Raw genomic sequence first — 23,003 nt, 5'->3', positions numbered from 1 at the left:
ACCACCATTAAAGCTCATTCATTAAAGCAAAAAGGAGCTATAGAGACATCTGGTTTGTGAGATCACAAGGAATATATGTCTGCTTCAGGCACTTTATTTGAGTGGCAGAATTCAGTGAGTTAATGCTTCAAGAAGGAGACAGCTTTAGTTATTAAGTTTAGTATTTAGGAACACAGATCTATCACCATCGCTTGCCATGTCAAACAGTGGATTTGTTACTTGCCAATGTACCTATGTTAGCAGAAACACTTGCTCATACTGAAACCTTACCCAAAGCAGCAATTTTCTTAATAAAGAAACAGCCTGCCAAACGTTTTCTTCTCATCCTTAGAACCCTTCCAAATAGCTTCCTGACTGTGGGCCATGGCCTTCCTGAGGCCTTATTTCGTGGGGTGATTTGACAAATGCAGTGTGTTCAACTGTATTTCAGAGCCAGAGTGGATACTCTGAGCTGAGCCCTAGGGATCCCCCTGTGACACTTGAGGTCTGAGTGCATTTGCTTTTTGTGAAGCAGGGAAGATAGAGGTAGAGATCTTAGACTGTCAGAGCCAAAGCAAAGCTGTGCATTGTAGCAGGAAAATCATCCAGGTACCCACCCCGCTTCTTCAGAGCCAAAGCTCTCTAGATAATTTTCTCTACTTCCTCACCTCACCCTCACTTTTCTTCCCACTCCCACTGGGCGACTGTCCCTTCACTCTAATAGTTCTCACTAATGTAATCAATGATCTCCAAGTTACGGATCAAATGATTTTTTTTCAGTCTTCCTCTTACTTTACCCATCAGTGGAATTTTCCACAATTGATCAATTCCTGCCGTGGGGGATCAGATCCATTCACTGATCAATCCTTTAAGTGGAGGTATCAGTTAGAAGGAGCTTGGGCCCAGGCAATTGGCAGCACTCAATTACCTCAATCTAATTTCCAAAATTCCCTCCATCAGCAGTGGTAAATGCCCTAGGGTGCACAGTTTACCTGACTGAGCTTCATATTAGGAACCTGTTTGGATAGAAGAAGCAGCTTGTGTTCTTTTGGGGCTGCAGAGATACAGAAAGTGCACAGCTGGTGACACTCTGCGATGCCCAGAGCTTGCCCTGGTTGCTCTCTGGATTGAGGCACCCCTGGAGTCTGTTGCCTCCTTCTTTTGAATCCTTCATAGAAACACATACTTTATAAGCACTTGCATATCTATCCTTTCACCTGAACCCTCAGGTCAATCCTATGCAATAAAGAGAGCTGGTATAATCCTACTTACACATCTTAGATGCATGGAGAAGGGATGCCCGAGTCCCTAACATGGCTTAGGCAGGGGCAGTATAGTGAGGTGCTTTCTGGACCTCTGGAATCAAACTCCTTGGCTTCAAATCTCAATTTTGTCACTTAAAGTTGTACAACAATGGGTAAGAAACACTTCTGAGACTCGATTTCTTTAACTTTAAAGTGAAGATGTTGATATTGGCAGAGTCTACCTTGTAGCCTTGTTTAGCAGAGTAAATGAGAAAAAGTAAGAAAACTTTTGGCAGCATGCTTAGCAAATGTTAGCTGTTAATATTCCTTGCAGACTAGGAAAAAGAATCTAGACCTTCAGACATTGAATTTGAGGCTCTTCCCTTTGTGTTACATTGCCACAGGCACGCTGGTTCACATGCCTTCTTTGTCCCCAGTTCCTGGAATGTCACAAACTTAGGGTCTTATGGGGACCACTGATGAGGATTGTCTCATGCAGCTGCTGACGAGCACTAGATAAGCCACTGAACTTCTCAGCCTCCTGCCCCAATTGAATGAAGGTAATCACATTTCATGCTTTACTAGATAAATCAATGGCCATCGGATTCCAGCTGATCTCCTTTTTACATGCTGTTGAGAGCCTTGAACAGTTTGGCTACACAAATTGTGGCTTTACTTCTGTTGAATCATCAAACTGGAAGTTTTATCAGTGCCAGAAACTTAGGCCAATCAATCACCCCCAGAGGCAGAAGCATTCACATGTGGCATAACTCATTCTTTGAGATAATGCTTCCTGATGTCTGAGGATCCCCTTGGATAGAATTGGAAAGCTTTTCTGGAAGCCTTTCTCAGAATTTGGTCCTTGGCTCACCTGCCTCAGAATAAGGTGGGGCAATTTTACAAAGGCAGATTGCTGAATCTATCAAAAATCTACTGAAATACAATCTCTTGAGGTAGTGCCCAGAAGTCTTCCTTTTAACAAGCACCCTTGATACACTGAAGTTTGAGGACTACTGAACAGATGGATCCAGAAATCAAGGTTTGGAGAAATATGACAACTTGAGAACTGTTGTAGAGTTGGGAGAAGAATTGGGGTCATTTCAGCAACAGGTATTAGTATGAATCAGGTATCATGGCAGATACTAAATAATGGGTCCAGCCCTTTAGGAGTAGGCAATTTAGACCCATTTTCTTATAAAAATATGAGAAATATATAGGAAAACAAGTAATTGCGTGATTAAGTATTAATATGGGTCCTGGTGACAAATGCAGTAAGGTTTCAGGAAATAGGCGACTAGTAGAGAAAAGAACGATCTTGGAAAGAGGTGATACGATTGAGAAGGAGGTAATATGTCCCAAATTTTAATAATGGCTGGGAATAAAAAGAGAATCTTCTTGTTTGAGGGCAATATGGGTAAATGTGAGGAAATGGTAACAAAAATGGTTTAACGGTGTTTGATGCAGAATCGAATGGATGAACTTGGGATTAAGAATTTACAATTTTGTGTTGCTGCTTCTAAGAAGAATCAAGGCAAGACTGAGATCTTAAGTCTCATAGCTGCACTCTGTCTTAGGTAAAGATTTCTTGATTTCTCTTCAGGGGCACCCAAGTCTTTCTAGGATGGTGTCGTTTACTGGACGTTTGGCAGTTGAGTCTCTTCTTCCCATCAAAGGCTTTGGCCTGGGAGTGTGTGGACTGGCTCTACTTTAGCAGAAGAAGATGATAAAGTGAGCTAATACGAAATGTAGCATTTGCGAGAACAACTAAACTCTGTACAAAGAGAAGGAAGAAGTGAAAAGGAGAGAAGACAAAAGCCAGAGATCTAACTGCCTCCATCGACGTTTCTCCCGTTCTCTGGGAAACCAAGTCGTAGCTCTGCAGTCATCCACACATGCAGCAGGATTCACCCATGAAACTTAGCTTCCTGAAATACTTCCATTGAAATGGGAACTGGTGGCCTCATTCACTTTAAATAAGAATAAAACTTAGAATCACATTCTTTTTCCTGGTTGCACTGAATTATTGAATTGGATTGCTCTTACGCTAAACCCCAGACACTTGGAAAATCCATGCAAGATTGATTTGTGCTCTTTGTTCTCTCCACCTTGGAACATTAAAAAAATAAAGTTTGCACTTCCTCTTTATATTTTCTAACCAGATCAATATTGTTCATTTGTACTTCTCAGGGATGGCACTAGATGGCAAGGTAACACCATAGGCAGGTAGACACAGAGATTTAGCCTGCAAAGAATGTGCTTGGAAGTCTCCGTGGAAGATGCCCGTGGCAAGTGGAGGCATGTGCTATATGTGAGAGTCTCCTGGTGGCTGTATTGTAGCAAGGCCAAACATTCCAGCTAGCGGAAGGCACAAAATCATCTGTCCCAGGTATGGGTGTGAGAATCCTGCTTGGTTCTAGCTTTACACCGAAACTGTAACTCAGTAAGTTCATGTATGTGCTGAGCATAGTGAACCCTTGTTCTTTTTTTTTTAGTTCCCCAGCTTTCATTTTTCCTTCTTTTGGTAAAGAATCTCTCCATTTGCCTCTAGAGATCCCAAGCGGCCCTACTCTCCAAGAGTGTGTTTTGGATGAAGCTGACCTCACCTCCTGCTCCAGACGTGGGCATGTGACCTTAGACTGGAGCCAATCAGCACACTCTGTTCCCTTGGCCACAAAAAAAGTGAATGCAGGGATAGTTACAGAACCAAAGTGAACCACTGAGGACTAATCTTAGGACTTGACTGAGGTGACCAGGAGGGAGACGTGCTACTTCTTTTCTCCTGGAATAAACAGATGCTGCCTGGAACTCTCACAGCCATGACAAGATAAGAAAGGGGCCACCACGGAGAAGAGAGACTGCAAGGTTGTCATCTGAGTCTAGAGTCAAGCCATATGGTGAGATAAATATTACCATTACGCTTGGAGTTTTTATTTTCATAAGAAAATAAAGTCTTATTGTGCTTAAGCCATCTGTGGTTGGGTTGCATGCCAAGTTCTTATAAGTCAAGAGCATTTGCTTCTTTTGACGTTAATCAACCACTTTAGAAATACTATCCCTTTGTTTTATATTGATTCTCAGTGGTCATTATAATTACAAATTAGTTCTAAGCTCTTTTAAGCTCCCTCAGATTCTTCTCTAGCTAATGTGTTATTAATAAACACTTAGAGACATGAGGAAAGCTGCCCATTTAAAGAACCTCACAGTTAAATCCCATCTTATTAAATCAGGGTATCCTCTTGTAAATTATTAACCACACTCTGACATAACAGCTTTGTAGTTTCTGTTTTCCATCTGCTTGAGCAGGTACCCATCCTAAGCCTTGTCCATGTCTGAACTTTGGCTGGTGGCTCTCCAGTCTCCCAGCCATCAGTCACCCTCTGAAGGAACTGTGGAATGCTACTTACTTATTGAAACATATGACACCCATTTCCCTAATCCTCAGTGCTCCTTGCAGAATTTCAACCTTTAGGTATCAGATTGATTTTTCATGTCAAACCATGTCAAAGAGGCTCTATGTTTGTGAATCTCAAGGCCACAGCCATAAACCAGATTATAAAATGGGAAGAAGAAATGCTCACAATGATGACGTCCTTTTCTTCCTCTGGTGAAATGTAATTATGGTGAGTGCTCAATAAATGTTAGGAATTTGTAGCCACTTTCTAGACATTGTTGCCTTTTGAAGTTTGTGTCACAGAAGCCAACGGGGCGGGGGGATGAAAGGATTTAAAAAGAAAGAACTCATAAGTCCTGTCTTAATGAGGTGTCACCTCACACCAATTAGAATGGGCATCATCAGAAAATCTGCAAACAATAAATGCTGGAGAGGGTGTGGAGAAAAGGGAACCCTCTTGCACTGTTGGTGGGAATGTGAATTGGTACAGCCACTATGGAGAACAGTATGGAGGTTCCTTAAAAAACTAAAAATAGAATTATCATATGACCCAGCAATCCCACTACTGGACACATACCCAGAGAAAACCATAATTCAAAAAGACACACATAATTCAAAAAGACACCTCAATGTTCATTGCAGCACTATTTACAATAGCCAGGTCATGGAAGCAATCTAAATGCCCATCGACAAAAGGAATGGATAAAGAAGATGTGGTGCATATACACAATGGAATATTACTCAGTCATAAAAGGAACAAAATTGGGTCATGTGCAGAGACGTGGATGGATCTAGAGACTGTCATACAGAGTGAAGTAAGTCAGAAGGAGAAAAACAAATATCGTATATTAACGCATATATGTGGAACCCAGAAAAATGGTACAGATGAACTGGTTTGCAGGGCAGAAATTGAGACACAGATGTAGAGAACACACGTATGGACACCAAGGGGAAAGCGGCGGGGGGGTGGGGGTGCGGGGGTGGGTGGAGGTGCTGTGATGCATTGGGAGATTGGGATTGACATGTATACACGGATGTGTATAAAATGGATGACTAATAAGAACCTGCTGTATAAAATAATAAATAAAATTAAAAAAGAAAAGTCCTGTCTTATGCTGCAGAGGGGACCAGCCACAATAGAACTGTAAAGTGTCCTCAGAATTTGGCAAACTGGAGGTCACAAGTGGCCTCTCCAAGAGCTGGCTCAGGAATGTGGCCAAGTCTTGATTAAAAAGGGGAGGGGTAAGAAGGAGGCAATGTGGGTGACTCATGAAGTTTTGTTCGTAGGAGGAGGGAGGTGAGGTGCTCACTGGAGAAGGATGTAAATACCTGGAGAGAAATTTCTTTGCTTTAAATTTCTGAATAGAAGTAGTTTGGACTTATGTATAGGCCAAGAGTCAAGAAAGATACTTGATAATAAAGGGATTATGAAGATGAAAAAGAAAACATGAAGAGATGCCTGTCAGGCAGGGATAAAGAAGAATGACCAGAGGAAGGCTCCAAGGAAGAATGAACAGGGTAAATCAATCTATGAGAAGTTTGTGCTGAGTGGACACCAGGGAGAGCAGAAGAGGACCAGAAGGCCATGAAAACACAGAACTTAGTTATAATTGAGATACGGGCAGCCATCAAAAGTTTGGCAGGACATCAAGAGTCCAAGTAACAAAAGACAAGTAGACAAGTTGAACTTTATCAAAATTAAAAACATTTGTGAAGCAAAAGATATTATCAAGGAGCTGAAAAAATACCCTACAGAATGGGAGAAAATATTTGCAAATCATGTATCTGTTAAAGGTCTAATTATTCAGAATATGTAAAGACCTCTTAACAACAGAAAGATAAATAATCCAGTTTAAAAATGGTCAAAGGACCTGAATAAATATTCTCTAAGGAAGATATACAAATGGACAACAAGCACATGGAAAGATGCTCAGCATCATTAGTCATTAGGGAAATGCAAATAGAAACCATGAGATACCACTTCATGTCTAGTAGGATGGCCGTCATCATCATCATCATCACCAAAAGATGAAAAATAGTGAGTGTTGGTAAGGCTGTGGAGAAAGTGTAAAATGGTGCAGCCACTGGGGAAAAAAACAGTTCGGCATGTCCTCAATAAATTAAACATTATCATATGTTTAACAGAACTATCACATGATCTAGCAATTCCACCCCTAGGTATACACCCCAAATAATTGAAAACAGGAACTCAAACAAATTCTTGTGCATGAATGTTTATAGCAGCAATATTCAGAATAGCCAAAAAAGTGAAAACAACCCAATTGTCCATCAATGAGAGACCAAATAAACAAAATGTGGTATATATCATCATTGGAATATGTATTACTCACTATGAAAAGGAATGAAGTACTGATACATACTACAGTGTTGATGAACTTGTAAACATTATGTTCAGTGAAAGAAGCCAGATACCAAGGGTCACATGATTCCATTTATGTGAACAACCAGAATAGGTGAATTCATAGAGACAGAAAGCAGATTGGTGGTTGTCAGGGGTTGTGGGGAAGGAGGGAGGAATGAGGCGTGATTACTTAATGGGTATGGGATTTCTTTGGGGGTGAGGAAATGTTCTGGACCTTGATAGAGGTAATAGTTACACAACATTGTTCTAAATATCACCGAATTTTTCTCTTTAAAACAGTGAATTTTATGTTATGTGAATTTCACCTCAATAAAAGGGTTTGTGAAGTCAGTGCTCCTGAATCCTTCACGTTTCCAGCATCCACCACCTCCAGGGATGGAAAACTTTTGGTGCAGCTCCCACTTCCTGCTGTAGTCGGCTGGGCTGTGGTTTCCTTCTTCATTCCCTTTGCTTTCCACATTTTGGGGATGCCTAATGGTTTCTCATCCATGGAGGTCCCCTTTTTCTTATATTCAAGAATTGTAATTTTCTTCAATATAATTTCAGGGATGGTTAGGGACTTGGAACAGAAGAGAGAGGCTGTAGCCTATGTTTATTTTTTTTGGATTGAATAAAAAAATCTCAAATGCCATCCTCAAATGGCTCCATCTCTTTTAGCTCAAACCCCTTTCTAAGAAGATGATTTTACTCAGGATTTGCTTCTAAAATGACTTAACTGCTTTCTCATAAAGTGCCTTGCGTATTAAAGGTTTTTGGTAATTTCCCCCACTGCTAGAAAGAGGCTCTCATCTTTTTATCATGAACCAATGTCCTGATTAACCAGCTCCTTTGAAATGGGGTTCCTAAGGGATGCACTTTCAAATAAACCAGAGATAACTGAGCAGAAAAGAAATGAGACATAATGAATTATAGATGCAAGTGAGTTCCATAAAATAGTTACCTGTAATGAAGTGGAATTTGATGCTATCTGAACATAAAGAATCAAGCTTAGTTCACCACTACATCCAGATTTTCTTTAGCATGCCACAATTTTGAATTTTTATTGAACGGTCCCACCATTGGGAATGAATAGGGACCTACACATGTTTTTTCTACTTGTCTCTCTAGTGCGGTCTTCCAAATACTGATCTTCTAAATGGAGTTGTAAGAGTTACTTGGCATTATTGCCTCTTGGAGTTATGCCTACAGTACTCAGTTTTGGCCACTTGCTTGCAACCCTACAGGTGCATGTTTAGGAATAATCACAGCAATCCTATAGGTTTTTCTGGATGAGGTAGTGCATGGAAAGTGCCTAGACAGGATTCAATCAAATTAACTGTGAGGCTGGTGTGAAGGAGCACATTATGCAGCTACTGAGGGTCCCTACGTGACTACTGGCATCCACGCCTCAGTTAGAGTTGGTTCCCTGCACTCTGGAGCCCATACAGCACAGGGGTTAAGAGCTCTGGACTGAGACTGCCTGACATGGATCACCAGCCACACCCTCCCTAGGTCTGTAATCATGGGCATATCACTTAACTTCTCTGTATCTGTTTCCTCTTCTGTAAAAGGGAGATAATAGTGCCTACTTCATAAGAGTGTTGTGAAAATTCCAAAGAAAAACACATGTAAAAGCGTGTAGAATAATGCCTGGCTCATATATATGTTTAATACTATGATTAGTTCTGAGATGGTGGGTTTGCAAATTCTCTAATTATCTCTCTCAAGAATATCAAGACTGAACCATATTCCACATACTTCAATGTCAGCATAGTAGCAACAGCACTCTTCCAGACACCAGGCTCCATGAAATTTGATCTCTATTTTGGGATATAAACTTTTACTTGCCCCTTGGTCTCTTTTGAAAGATACAGGAATAGGAAACATCTGGCATGTTTACTGATACTCTTCCTTCCTATACCCATGGCCGTCATTGCTGATCAACCTAAGTACTCTCTCCAACTGACCCCAGACCAGACCTCAGAGCTATTCTCAACACGGAGCTTGGACAGCACTGTTAACTAGAGTGAGCTCATAAGAGGTAACCTATTGGCAATCTTTATTCTAGAAACTTAATCCAATACTATTACTACCCTTCAGGAAGGAAATTGAATCGAGGAGGGGGCTAAGGCAATCAGGAAGAGGACAAAGAATGACTGATGTTCCCTGTGTCATCTGCTAAGTCATTCCCTGTCATGAACACTCATTCTTCATTACCCCCAGCATGATGATTTGCAAGAACGTAAAATGAGCTAATTTTGAAAATCTGTCAATGCAAAATCTCAAATAATAAAATATCCAGATTTATACAGGAGCTGCTATAAAAATGACGGTAGAATTTATCTGTGCAACTGGGTTGGGGGGGGTGAGGGGTGGGTGCTGCAGAGAGTGTCAGTTGCTTTATGTGTGGAGAAATATATTCTGTATTCCAGTTACAGGAAGGCTGATAAACTCGATGCAGAGGTTATAGAGAGAAAAGATTTATTAATTGATGCATGATTTACTTTCATAGCATTGTAGTCTGGGTCACGAGATTTGTGCATGAACTTTTATTAGGAACATTCTTTTTTTTTTTTTTTTTGCAGTACGCGGGCCTCTCACTGTTGTGGCCTCACCCGTTGCGGAGCACAGGCTCCGACGTGCAGGCTCATCGGCCATGGCTCACGGGCCTAGCGGCTCCGCGGCATGTGGGATCTTCCCGGACCGGGGCACGAACCCGTGTCCCCTACATCGGCAGGCGGACTCTCAACCACTGCACCACCAGGGAAGCCCAAAAGCAAAAATAAACAAGTGGGATTACATCAAACAAAAAAGATTTGCACAGCAAATCTTTGAAACCATCAACACAATGAAAAGGCAATTTACCAAATGGAAGGAAATATTTGCAAATCATATATCTGATAAGGGGTTAATATCCAAAATACACAAAGAGCTCACACAACTCTATAGCAAAATCCCCAAACGATCCAGTTATAAAACAGGCAGAAGATCTGAATAGACATTTTCCCAAAGAAGACATAAAGATGGCCAAGAGGTACATGAAAAGGGGCTCAAAATCACAAATCATCAGGGATACGCAAACCAAAACACAATAAGATATCACTTCATACATGTTAGAATGGCTATTATCCAAAAGACAAGTGATAACAAGTGTTAATGAGGTTGTGGAGAAAAGGGAACCCTTATGCACTACTGGTGGGAATGTAAATTGTTGCAGCCACTATGGAAAACAGTACGGAAACTCCTCAAAAAATTAAAAATAGAACTATCATATGATCCAGCAATTCCAGTTCTGGGTATTTATTCAAAGGAAATGAAGACATTAACTCAAAAATAGATATGCCCTGGGCTTCGCTGGTGGCGCAGTGGTTGAGAGTCCGCCTGCCGATGCAGGGGACACGGGTTCGTGCCCCGGTACGGGAGGATCCCACATGCCGTGGAGTGGCTGGGCCCGTGGGCCATGGCCGCTGAGCCTGCGCGTCCGGAGCCTGTGCTCCGCAGCGGGAGAGGCCACAACGGTGAGAGGCCCGTGTACCGCAAAAAAAAAAAAAGATATGCCCTGCCCCCGCCATGTTCATTGCAGCATTATTTACAATGGCCAAGACGTGGAAGCAACCTAAGTGTTCATCAGTAGGTGAATGGATAAAGAAAAGGTGATTTTATATATATACATAAAATTCATCCATAATAAAGAATGAAATCTTGCATTTGTGACAATGTGGATGAACCCTGAGGTGATTATGCTAAATAAAATAAGCCAGATAAAGACAAATACCATATAATCTCATTTATATGTGAAATCTAAAAACAAAGCAAAACAAAAAAACTGAACTCATAGATACAGAGAACAGATTGGTGGTTACCAGGGGTGGTGGGTGGGTAAAATGGGTGAAAACGGTCAAAAGGTACAAACATCCAGTTATAAAATAAATAAGTCATGGGGATGTAATGTACAGCTTGGTAACTACAGTTAATATTACTGAATTGTATATTTGAAAGTTGTTAAGAGAATAGATCTTAAAAGTTCTCATCACAAGAAAAAAATTGTGGGACTTCCCTGGTGATCCAGTGGTAAAGAATCTGCCTACCAATGCAGGGCACGGGGGTTTGATCCCTGGTCGGGGAAATAAGATCCCACATGCTGCAGGGCAACTAAGCCCGCACGTCACAACTACTGAGCTCGCGCGCCTTAACAAGAGAGCTTGTGTGCTGCAAACTACAGAGCCCACGTGCCCTGGAACCTGCGCGCCACAACTACAGAGAGAAAACCTGCACTCCACAACTAGAGAGAAGCCCGCACACCACAGCAAAAGATCCCGCATGCCGCAATGAAGACCCCATGTGCCGCAACTAAGACCCAACGCAGCCAAAAAAAAAAAAAAAAAAGAAAAAAATTGTTTATGTGTGGTGATGCATGTTAACTAGATTTATTGTGGTGATCATTTCACAATATATACAAGTATTGAATCGTTATGTTATACAACTGAAACTAATATAATGTTATATGTCAATCATATCTCTAAAAACAAACAAACAAGTCAAGGCACTTTACATAGCATCTGATCTGGGTGCCAGCATCTGAGTTGATATTTTCCTCCTAGACTGACATGCCATCACCTTGAACTTTCTCTGCCAAAGTCAAGAGTGGGCATGAGATGGTCAAGTGTTTTCCCTTGGCTACCTTCCATAATCCATTCCACTTTCAGATTATGCCTCTTTTTCCTGACTGAACATTATGACTAATCCTTAAAACAGCATCAAGATAGGTGTTATTATTTCTCTTTTACAGATGGGACTATTGAAGCTCACAGAAGATCATGTAATGGGACAAATACCAAATACTGTATAAGTGGTAGAGTTGGAATTTTAACCTTAGATTGTCTGGCTCAGTTTAAAGCTCAGTCACTCTTGGGTCATTTGCTTCCTTATGCCCAATGAAGCTGAAGATGGGTTTGCTTCTTCCACACTGGGGAATACTGCTCCCTCATCTCAGTCCTTGTGACTCCAGATCTATACTCTCTCTTATATTTTTGACTTTCAATGGAGTGTGATAAAGTGGGGTGGGCTGGCTCAGCCCTGTGATGCTCTGGAGAATGGGTGGTTAGATGCACTGATACATGAAAGGAAAAGGCAAGAAAGAGGAAGCCAGCACTGCCAAATAGTACCAAAACAGACCAGAGAATTCATGGAAAAGGCAAGTAACCTCCAGCTTCCCAGACACGTCCCTGACTTTGAGGAGGACTATGACAGGTGGACTTGGAGGAATACCTCCTCCCAGCTTCCATACTTTCCCATCCCTGGGCTGCAGGTTGATGTTCTGTGGTGCCTCTTCCTTGTCCTTTCCCCTTCAAGTCTGTAGATGTGTACTCAACCCTGATTTCACTGGACACCTTCCATCTTGCAGGGAGGTTGAGTTATGCACGCACGTGCTCTAAGTCTCCCTGTTGTCTCGCCTCTCCCTGGCCCATTCATTCCCGTTCTTGATAGCTCTCATTAGCTCCCTCTTCCTTCCTCATTATGGCCAGAAGAAGAAGGAAATTACCGGTTCCAGTCTGTGTCTTTCTCTAAAGCACATGCCTCAAAACCCTATAATCTGTGAAGAGAAGAAATCTTGTGATTTCATTGGAGGAAATTTCATCCTAATCGAGAATCTTTCTGAGCAGATCTTTTATTACCCTTTTGAAAGTTTCATCTGGCCAGAAGACTTCCTTGCTGCCGGCCTATCACCTTCTCAGTGCATGGCTCAGACCTCAGCAACTTTTAAGGACCACTGTTTATTCTTCACAACAGCCGTTCACATTCTGTCACCTCCACTGTGTTTACTCCCTTCCAGACTCTTGAACTGGCCCAGGTGGTCCTGGTGTCTATGCCTTTCTCAGGGACCCATTCCAGCCAAACTGAAAGAGCTTTGGTAGCCCCCTCTAAGTCCTCTCCATGCTTCTATGCCTACTGGGGGGCAGAGATGACCACTGACAGGGACCCCACCATTGTACTCAATCTTTCCCATCCGGGTGATTTCTGAAAAAAGCTTAACAAAGTCTCTGAGAGTATTCTCAACTCAGTCCAGAATACAATAAAAAAGTCCTAGCTACAATAAAGAGTTTTACTAGAAATCTTATTTATGTTTTTATGGTTTCTGAAACTCTTCTTTAATTACTGCCTACACAGAGCTCAAGATCTGTCAGGAATGATAAAGAATCATTCTCATTATTACCTTAAATTTACTTCCCTTCCATCCAATACATTAACCTTTATTGCTATAAGTTATGGCTGTCGGGAGCCAGAGCTAAAGAATAAACTTTACTTTCATTCAAGATGTGAAGGCAGGCAAGTCACGGCTTTCTGGGTGAGGGCAGGATGAGTAGCGGAGAGTGTGTCATTTGGTGGATACATAAAAAATGCACTATATTCTTCTTAGAAGATAATTATCTAGGAGTCATTTGCCTAGTTCAGTTAGAAGACTTTCTGAGGTGGGAAATGGGGGGAGAGAAAAGAGAAAAGAGAGAAAGATGGATTGGCTGACAAATGGACTAATTAAGTGATAAGATACAGAAGAAATGAGAGGGTTATAGACCAGGAAGACAGCAGCTCTCTCGAAAGCAGCAGGACGTGAAATGTCGCCTAAAAAAGAAATCATAAAACAGATGGTTCAAGTTAAATAAATGATGTTTGGTTCTTGAAAAGTGCATTTCTTCCTACTTTCTAACACACTCAAATGTGTCTAAATAAGAAAAAAATGGAACAGCACTTATTTCAGATGCTTAATAATAAATATTAGTCTTTTACTGCTTTATCTTTGGTTCAGAGATCTCAAAGTCCTTTTCTCAGCTTTGTTAGAACTTTGCAAGTTCTCCTTTATGGCGGTAAAGGCATAACTTTTTTTATTGATTGGACAGTGGAAAATCATAGGAGTTATCCCTCAAAAACTGATGCAGGAACAAGGGACTACTTCCCAGCAATTTCTCCAGTCCCTCTGCTGCAGGACCCCTGCCCAAGACTTCTCGTTCCACATCTTATTCCATCCATTCTTCCATTCTGTGTTAATCAGGATTGTGTTGGTTATAAGTATAAAGAAACCTAAGTCAAACTAATTTAATCAAAGCAAGCAAGCAAACCAAACTGGGAAGCCCAACTACTGCCTTCAGGTCAGTTTCCGTCCAGGCATTCTAACAACACCATCAGGACTGTCATCTCTGAACACTGATATATGAGCCTTGCTTAGGTTCTTCTCTGCTGTGCTCTGTCTCCTGCCAGTGGCAAGCTGATCTCCAGAGCTATGGCCCTAAATGGTCCTCAGAACTCACGATCTCCCAGAAAGAAGACCCACGTTAGTCTCTAGGAAGAATTCTGTTTGGCTAACTGGCATGTATTCTCACTCATTTCTCAGGTATGAATGGTGAGCCCCTTGACTGGTTACTGAACATGAATCACATGGAGAGTTGGACTAAGGTTTCCATTAGGAAGAAACAGACCACAAATATAATAGATGCCAGCTACACATTCAATTCTGTACAAAGTTCCCACAGATTCAGACACTTTGGTTTCCATCTTATCTTCCTAACATCCATGTTGGATAGAAAGCGCTAACTGGAAAATTTGCAGCGTGGATGTTTCTGTTTCCCACATTAAGTTTCTGTTCTTAAGTTGTTCCCCTGATGAAAGCCCACCCCTTGGCTTGCTCTCCTTCCTGATGCCCTCTCACTGCTCTCTTCTTAACCTTCCACAACAGTTTACATCACCCAACCTGATGCTTAATAGTAGCCATCCTTGTGGTCTTTTCTGAAATTTCATTTGTGTTAGTCTCAGTTTCCCAACCAGACTGTAAAGAACCATAAGGAACACATCTGGCTTTATGTACTGCCCATCCTACCTCACCTGGCACACAGTGCATACCCAATACTAGGACTGAATATTCAGAATTATATACATTTTGTGCCCATTGTATAGTTCAGTCATTTGTAAAATGAAGATGATAATGTCAACCACATAGGGCTCATATGAAGAATAAGATGGTATCTTTGAGATGCTTACTACATAGTAAGTATCCAATAATGCATCTATTATTTACCCACATATGTATGCAATACATAATGGATATACATACATATGCACATATGTATGTATAATTTAGATGATAAATTTCCTGAGGACAGAGCCCGTGTTTCTTCTTTTTTCTTTCTTGTTATGCCAGAGGTAGCATAGCACAGACACTCAATACGAGTCTGTGACCATCTGATTCTAACACTCAGGTTCTTATTTTGCCATCTCCCAGTGATGTCATGTTAATGAAAACAACTGATGCTGTCAATGTGCCCTTTCAGAATTTCCTTCTTGTCATAGGGAAACATCTGAAAGCACAAAACACACACATATGCAAGTAGCTGAGCACATGTGGATTCTTCACAGAAATCCTCCATATGCTTCTGGCCTATGAAGTCTTTGTAAACAGGCACAAAGGGTTGGAGTGGGAAAAGGGAGTGGTGGGGAGTCCAGTATCCTCTGGCAACACTCTGGTGAATAATTCTCCCCTCTTCCCTCTGGGTGGTGCTTGGAAAAATGACCATCTCCGGTTTTGTTAGAGAAATGCAACAAAAGCTAATACATCTCATTTCATTTTTAGTTTTCAAACTAAGGACATCAGCACATTTGTAATTAGGCTTTTAGTTATGCGTAACTCTGGTTATGTATTTTCCTGCTTTTATGAGTCACTGGGGCATTCATAGTCTGGCAAATCCATAAGAATTCAATTTAACAAAATAAAAACATTTATAGCATAGACAAGGAGGACAGAGCCAGTAGCTTCTTAATGAAAAAGATTTAAAACAAACAAGCACCCAAAGGAAACAGCAGGATTGAAATTGAAGACAGAAACCTTGGAGTGGGAATGTTATTGCTCACAGGCCTCTGGGCATATTCTCCTGGGGTGAGGGTGAGAGATCCTGGTTTGCTTTCAATGAGAACTGAAGATGTATACGGATGGCAGCACAAGTCAGAGAATAGAAAACCAAGTTCCTGTAGGACCTCTGGATCTCATTAAGGGCCTTGAGAAACTCCAAACAATTTATTGCTCTTTTGGTGCCCATATGGGAGTGACTATAGCACCATGGTAAAGATCATTCATTGGCTTTGAATCAGACAGACCTGAGGCTGACACCTGGTTCTATCATCTCTTAGCTTCTAAGAGTCAGTTTTACCATCTACACAAATCCAGGTGATAGTAATATTCTCACATTGACTTCTCTGACTCATAGATGAGAGTGTCTGATCAGCATTCTGCAGCATGTCTGGCACTGAGTTAGCACTCAATATGCTGGTGATGATGATAATGCCAAATATTGCACCTGCAATATGGCCCGCCCCTCAGATATATTTTTGGGAAAAGTACATTTCATAGGTCCTCTAAAATCTGGAAAACAAATTTTATAATGGATGCTAAAACCAGCTACCCAACCAACCAACAAACCACAACTCATAAGGAACTGTATGTAGGCATGGAATCCTATGATTAACCATTAGAATTTAATTTTTCTGGTGTGACACTGGGCCACAGAACTAGAATGCAGCAAAGTCTAGATTAGTTCTCACAACTCTATATCCCTAGTTCAGTTGTCTTGGAATAGCATAACTCCGTAACTGTTTACTTCCCCCCCAAACACTGCTACAAACCCACTGAGAGATCTTCTTAACAGAGTTGTCCCCCTAAGAACACAAGTAGAGCCAGTCCCGACAGAAATAGCTGATAGGAAAAGAGACCAGCTATACACTAACAGGTGATGAGCTGTCCAGCAGCCTCTCTGTCCTGTGTAAAGAGCGAGGACCTCTTAGCTTCACATTCCCTGTAAGGCTATAGGCCCTACAGTTTTATTTCTGAGTTGTTTCTGAACCAGGCAAGATATTTTATGGGCTACTAAATACTTTATACATCAAAGTTTATAAGAAAATTTCAGTACATACCATTTAAAAAATTCACCTTCTCAAGGGAAAGCTCCTCTCTACTGAAGAATACTAGATAAAAGAAATAGAAGAAATTATGAAATTAGAAAATCACCATCTTGCAATTATCAATATAATAATTATTCAGCCAAGAATCACCAAATGCTGCCAAAACAATTACGTGGAAGTATATTGGGAAACAGGAGTTCACGTAATCTCAGTGTACCAGCTCACAGATTACTTACCAATTTCAAAGGGAGAAATTCTTACAATAAAGAATTCTGGCCAACATAAATTTAAATAAGTGATCAAACTTGACATCATCTAATAGTGAAATAAATTGACATTATGTAATTTTTTTTTTTTTAGTGGACGTCATATAACTCTTGATGTGATGCCAATGCTATGAAAGACGAAAAAGATGGGGGAATTCTAGATTAAAAAGATAAAGAATGATGACCAAATTCTTTTTTAGATAGTTTGTTACTAGTGTGTGGTAACATAAGCGATTTTTATATGTTGATTTTGTATCCTGCAACTTTACAGAATTTGTTTATTAGTTGTAACAATACCAGTTTTTTGGTGGAGTCTTAAGAGTTTTTAATATGTAAGATCATATCATCTGCAAACAGAAACAGTTTTCTTCTTCCTCTCTGATTTGTATGCTTTTTCTTCCTTCCCTCCCTCCTTTTTTTTCCCCTAATTGCTGTGCCTAGAACTTCCAGTACGATGTTGAATAAAAGTGGTGAGAGTGGACACCCTTGTCTCGTGATTTTAGAGGAAAAGCTTTTAGCTTTTCACTGTTGAACTTGATGTTAGCTGTGGGCTTGTCATATACGGCCTTTATTATGTTGAGGTACATTCCCTCTATACCCAGTTTGTTGAGATTTTTATCATGAAAGGATTTTGTATTTTGTCAAATGCTCTTACTGTATCTATTGAAATGATCATAAGATTTTTACCTTCACTCTCTTAATGTGGTGTATCACATTTACTGATTTGCAGATGTTGAATCATTCTTTCACTGCAGGGATAAATCTCACTTGAACATGGTGTATGACATCTTTAAAGTGCTGTGGAATATAGTTTGCTATTTTCTGTTGAGATTTTTTGCACTAATGTTCGTTAAGATTTTGGCCTGTAATTTTCTTTTCTCATAATGTCCTTGTCTAACTTTGGTATGAGGGTAATGGTGGCCTTGTAAAAAGAGTTTCAAAATGTCACCTCTTTGTTAATTTTTGGAAAAGTTTGAATAGGTTTGGTGTGAATTTTTCCTTAAATGTTTGGTAGATTTACCCATGAAACCATTTGCTCCTGGACTTTCCTTTGTTGGGAGGTTTTTGATTACTAATTCAGTGTCTTTACTTATTATTGGTCTGTTCAGTTTTTCTATTTCTTCATGATTCAGTGTTGGTAGGGTGTATGCTTCTAAAAATTTATTTATTTCTTCTAAGTTTTCAAGTTTGTTGGTGTATAATTGTTCATAGTAGTGTTTCACGAACCTTTGCACAACTAGGGTATTAGTTGTAGTGTCTTCTATTTCATTTCTGACTTTTGAGTCTTATCATTTTTATTCTAGTCTACTTAAAGGCTTGTCAATTTTGTTTATCTTTTCAAAAATCAGCTCTTAGTTTTGCTGATTATTTCTATTTTTTCTGACCTCTATTTATTTCTGCTCTGATCTTTTTATTTCCTTCATTCTGTTAATCTTGGGCTTAGTCTGTTGTTACATTTATAGTTCCTTATGTGTATAGTTAGGTTGTTTCAGAACTTTCTTTTTTCCTAATGTAGGCATTTATTGCTATAAACTTCCCTTTTAGAATTGCTCTTGCTGTATCCCTTAAGATTTGGTATGCTGTGTTTCCATTTTCATTTGTCTCAAGATATTTTTTGTTTTCCCTTTTAATTTCTCTTTGACCCAATGTTTGTCCAAGAGTATGTTGTTTAATTTCCACGTTTTTTGGTGAATTTTCCAGCTTTTCTTCTTTTCTTGACTTCTAGTTTCATACCAGTGTGGTCAGAAAAGATACATAATAGAACTTCAATATTCTTGAATTTGTTGAAACTTGTTTTATGGCCTAATATATGATCTATTCTGGAGAATGATCCATGTGTACTTGGGAAGACTGAATATTCTGCTGCAGTTGGATGGAATATTCTATATAGGTTTTTTATGTCTATTTTGGTCTAGAGTGTTACTCAGGTCATTTGAGAAAGCAGAAACGAGATGAGCCTTATCCTAGGTCAAAGAATAATTGTTCTTGTGTACTTTTATATGGTAAGTAATGTAATTTGCAGAATTAAAATGTAAGGTTTAAATTATTCCCAATGGATTGTATCTTTTCTGAGGCATCTATTTGAATACAAAATGTCACATATCGATATGACAGTTACTAAGTTAATGAGTAAGGCTAGCCTACTTCTCAACATCCACCTCACAACAAAAGACCATACTGCCCAGTGAGCATGGGGAGCTCTGTTCTTCCAGCATTTATAGATTTCAAATGATTACAGAATGAGAGTCAGAGATTGTGGTGATGATGAACTGACAATGCCTCCCTGGAATCTTGTGTTCAGAGGGATTCTGAGCTCTAACCTATAGAAGAATTCTGCGACTAATTAATGGGTAATTGAAAACATCAGCACACATGCCTTGTAAATACTTAAAACAGTAGGAGGGAGATTTTCTTAACCCTTAAATAAAGGCTGCATTAAGGGGATTTTGGGAAATGTGATCCCAGGATGCAACTGTGAGGGCAAAGACAGTGAACAGGGAATGAAGGAAAAGCAATACAAGAGTGCACTGTTGAGTTGCCTATTGCTACTGGTGACTAGCACTTTATTCCAGGGTACCTTCTGCGGAGCCTTACAAAATGTACCACACAATTATTTGCCTAGGGAATAAAAGAAGGAAATATTTATGCAAAGTTTCCCTCCCCTGTCAGTCAAGGGAGGCTCCACAGACATTAACTCCTCTGCATTTCCAAATTGCATACCTGAGTGCTGAGCGGGTCCTGGAGATATCAGTGGCCAGCTTCAGAGGAGCCCCAGGGCAGGAGGCAAGAGCAGGTCTTGAGGTGAAGCGATGTCAGGCTGTCCCTGTGCAAAGCTGATCAAAGTCACCACAGCAGTGACTAGAAGCAGAGGTGGGACTAGAAGGAGATGAAATCACGCTTAAAAGGTGTGACCAATAGTTACTTTTTTTTTGGCCGCTCCACACGGCTTGTGGGATCTTACTTCCCAGACGAGGGATTGAACCCAAGCCCTCAGCAGTGAAAGCACAGAGCCCTAACCACTGGACAGCCAGGGAACTCCCCAATACAGTTACTCTATGTCCACTCTGTTGGGTCTTATTCTCATAATGGCATATGCTCAGTGGCTGAACAAAACTCCGTAGAATCTCACCCATTTAAGGGAGAATACATTCAAGCTATGATCTTCTCAGAAACCATATTGCCTGGACCCACATCTAAGCAGTTACTTCAGATGTAAATTTGTTTGCTAAACACAGTGAATCATGCTGCCCAGCCTTTGAACACAGCTGCTATAGAGGCAACAATTTCAATGAAAAAAATTATAGTGCAATATACTAATAGAAGGAGGAATTCTCATCATTCACCATACAATATTAGCCTGACCCATATTAATTATTATTTCTGTGAAGATTAATACTTCTCACAAACTTTTGAGAAATACACCAACACTAATGAAGCATAAAATTGATAAGTATTAAGAAATTTAGGTGCTCTACGGTGGAGTACCTCTTTTTGTCCATGTTTTGTGAGGAGCTTGCCAAGTTTTAGACTTTTTTTTTTTATTTTGAGAGACATCAATTTTTTTCTTTGATAGTAATAATAATTTACACTTGTGGGCTTCCGTGGTGGCGCAGTGGTTGAGAGTCCGCCTGCCGATGCAGGGGACACGGGTTCGTGCCCCGGTCCGGGAGGATCCCATGTGCTGCGGAGCGGCTGGGCCCGTGAGCCATGGCCGCTGGGCCTGCGCATCCAGAGCCTGTGCTCCGTCCACAACGGGAGAGGCCGCGGCAGTGAGAGGCCCGCGTACCGCAAAAAAAAAAAAAAAAAGTTTACACTTGTATCATTAGAATGTTTTAAAACTTTTATTAATCAACACATCATAAAGCATAAAGTGATTTCTGTATCCACTTCAATCATTCATTGCAGCTTGCTTTGGAAAGGAAAACAGCTGTTTTCTGCTAACTATAAATTTAACTTAAGGTTAGGAGATCCACGAGCCATGGTGATTATAGGGGCAAGATTTAGAGATAGATGGAGCTGGTAAGGTTGCCATCTCTTCCTTGACATGATTAAGATTATGGCCACAAGCAGCAGAACACATATGAATACATCAGGGATTTTGACATCATGGCAGAATGCACGTCTGATGCTGGCAACCTGCTGTGCTGCCTCCAGGGCACAGGCAGTGGGTGTCCTCATCAAATACGCGGGAGGCCTCTACAGGCAGTCACTTCAACACTTGCCCTTCCCAGTGGTGCACAGACATTGGCCAAACAGGTGGGCCAGGCTGAACAACAGAGCTTAAGACAAAGCTGATGAAGTTTCAGCCATTTTTCTTTATGAGCCTTACCCAGGTTCTCAGTTCATTAGTCTCCTTAATAATTAACTCAGAATGTTCTACCTTTCCTTCACACAGAATTGATGGATTCATATTCTAAGTGTGCCAGAGACAGGGAAGAGACAACATTTACAATATCATAGCACTGAGCTGGTCAGATGCTGACTGATGTGGGCTGTAATGGAACGTCATCTGAGATGATTTTCTAAGGGTCGTACAGTATGAAGGAGAGAGAATACTATGGAGAAAGGGACCGCTGATGAGCTGGTCGACTAACCAGAATTAAAAATAGCTCAGGAGAAGGATGTACACATTGTGCATCAAGAAGAAAACTGAGCTTTAAGCCCCTGTCGCTACCCGGAAATTTTGGGAATGGTGGCTCCAGCTGTCCTGTGAAATGGAGTGAGTGCTAGTGCTAAGGACCCAGGACTGAAAACTCAGGGGAAAGAAGTGGAGCGAAAGAATCAAAGGGATAAAACTAATCCGACAGGAATGGAAAACATGTGCTATTCTCACCTTCCACTCATAGCAGACATCACTAATCTCTTATGATTCCTTCCCTGATGAGCACTGAGATATCCTAAAACTCTCATTAACCCACCCTTTTAGGTAGTTGAATCATCCCATTTTTTTTTTGAAGAAATCAATGTGTCATCCTTGATCTATGACCATATCTAGTGTTATTCTAAACATCTCAAATATCCGAATCTATGAGAAGTTAAGAACAGATAGTTTGCATAAACTACCAAGAATCTTTCTCTTTCTTCATAGCTGTAACTTAAATTACTTATTTATAATATTCTATCTTGTGCTTTTCCTTTTCATGTAATACTACTACTACCTTAGATGTATATGGTTTTTATTATTTACAAAATACTCTCCAATGTTAATTTGTCTGATTCTAAAGCAATTATCAACATAAGGTAGACAAGGCAAGCACTATTATTTCCATTCTAAGATTAAGAATGCCAAAAACAAAATGTAGGGCTCAGAGAAGGAAAGTGATTTCTTAATTTCATATATTTAGGAGCTGACGGGGCTAAGATGAGAGTTCAGATCTTCAACCAGAGTGCTTGCCATTTGTCCATTATATACATAGAGGAATCTGTCCATGATTAATTTTAAGAAGGTCAATTGTTAAAATAAATGTTTGGAAACCATGAGAGTAAATTGTACCCAACGTCCTTTGATGACTAGCACTCAGAGCTTCTGTGGCCAAGGCTAGAGAGAGCCATGTCAGTTTCGCTGAGGTCTTGAGCATGTTCTATTTGGAGTTGAAAGCTGTCCTATCCTGTCCTGCAATTTTATCCCTAAAATTAACAATATCTCCCAAGTACAATATCAGAAGCAATGTGGATATTCCGCAATAATGTATCATTATTTTATGATCCGCCAGGTATTTGTTTTATGTGCTGACACAAGAGCATTTGATCACTCTCTTAGGTGTCTTATGGGGAATGGCTATAAATGATAATATGCATCTGGGGGTTACCTGGCCTTG

The sequence above is a fragment of the Grampus griseus genome, assembly GCF_964374135.1.
Source record: "Grampus griseus genome assembly, chromosome: 16".
NCBI classification, from domain to species: Eukaryota; Metazoa; Chordata; class Mammalia; order Artiodactyla; family Delphinidae; genus Grampus; species Grampus griseus.
The sequence above is the reverse complement of the archived record's forward strand: the minus strand, read 5'-3'. Positions refer to the sequence as shown.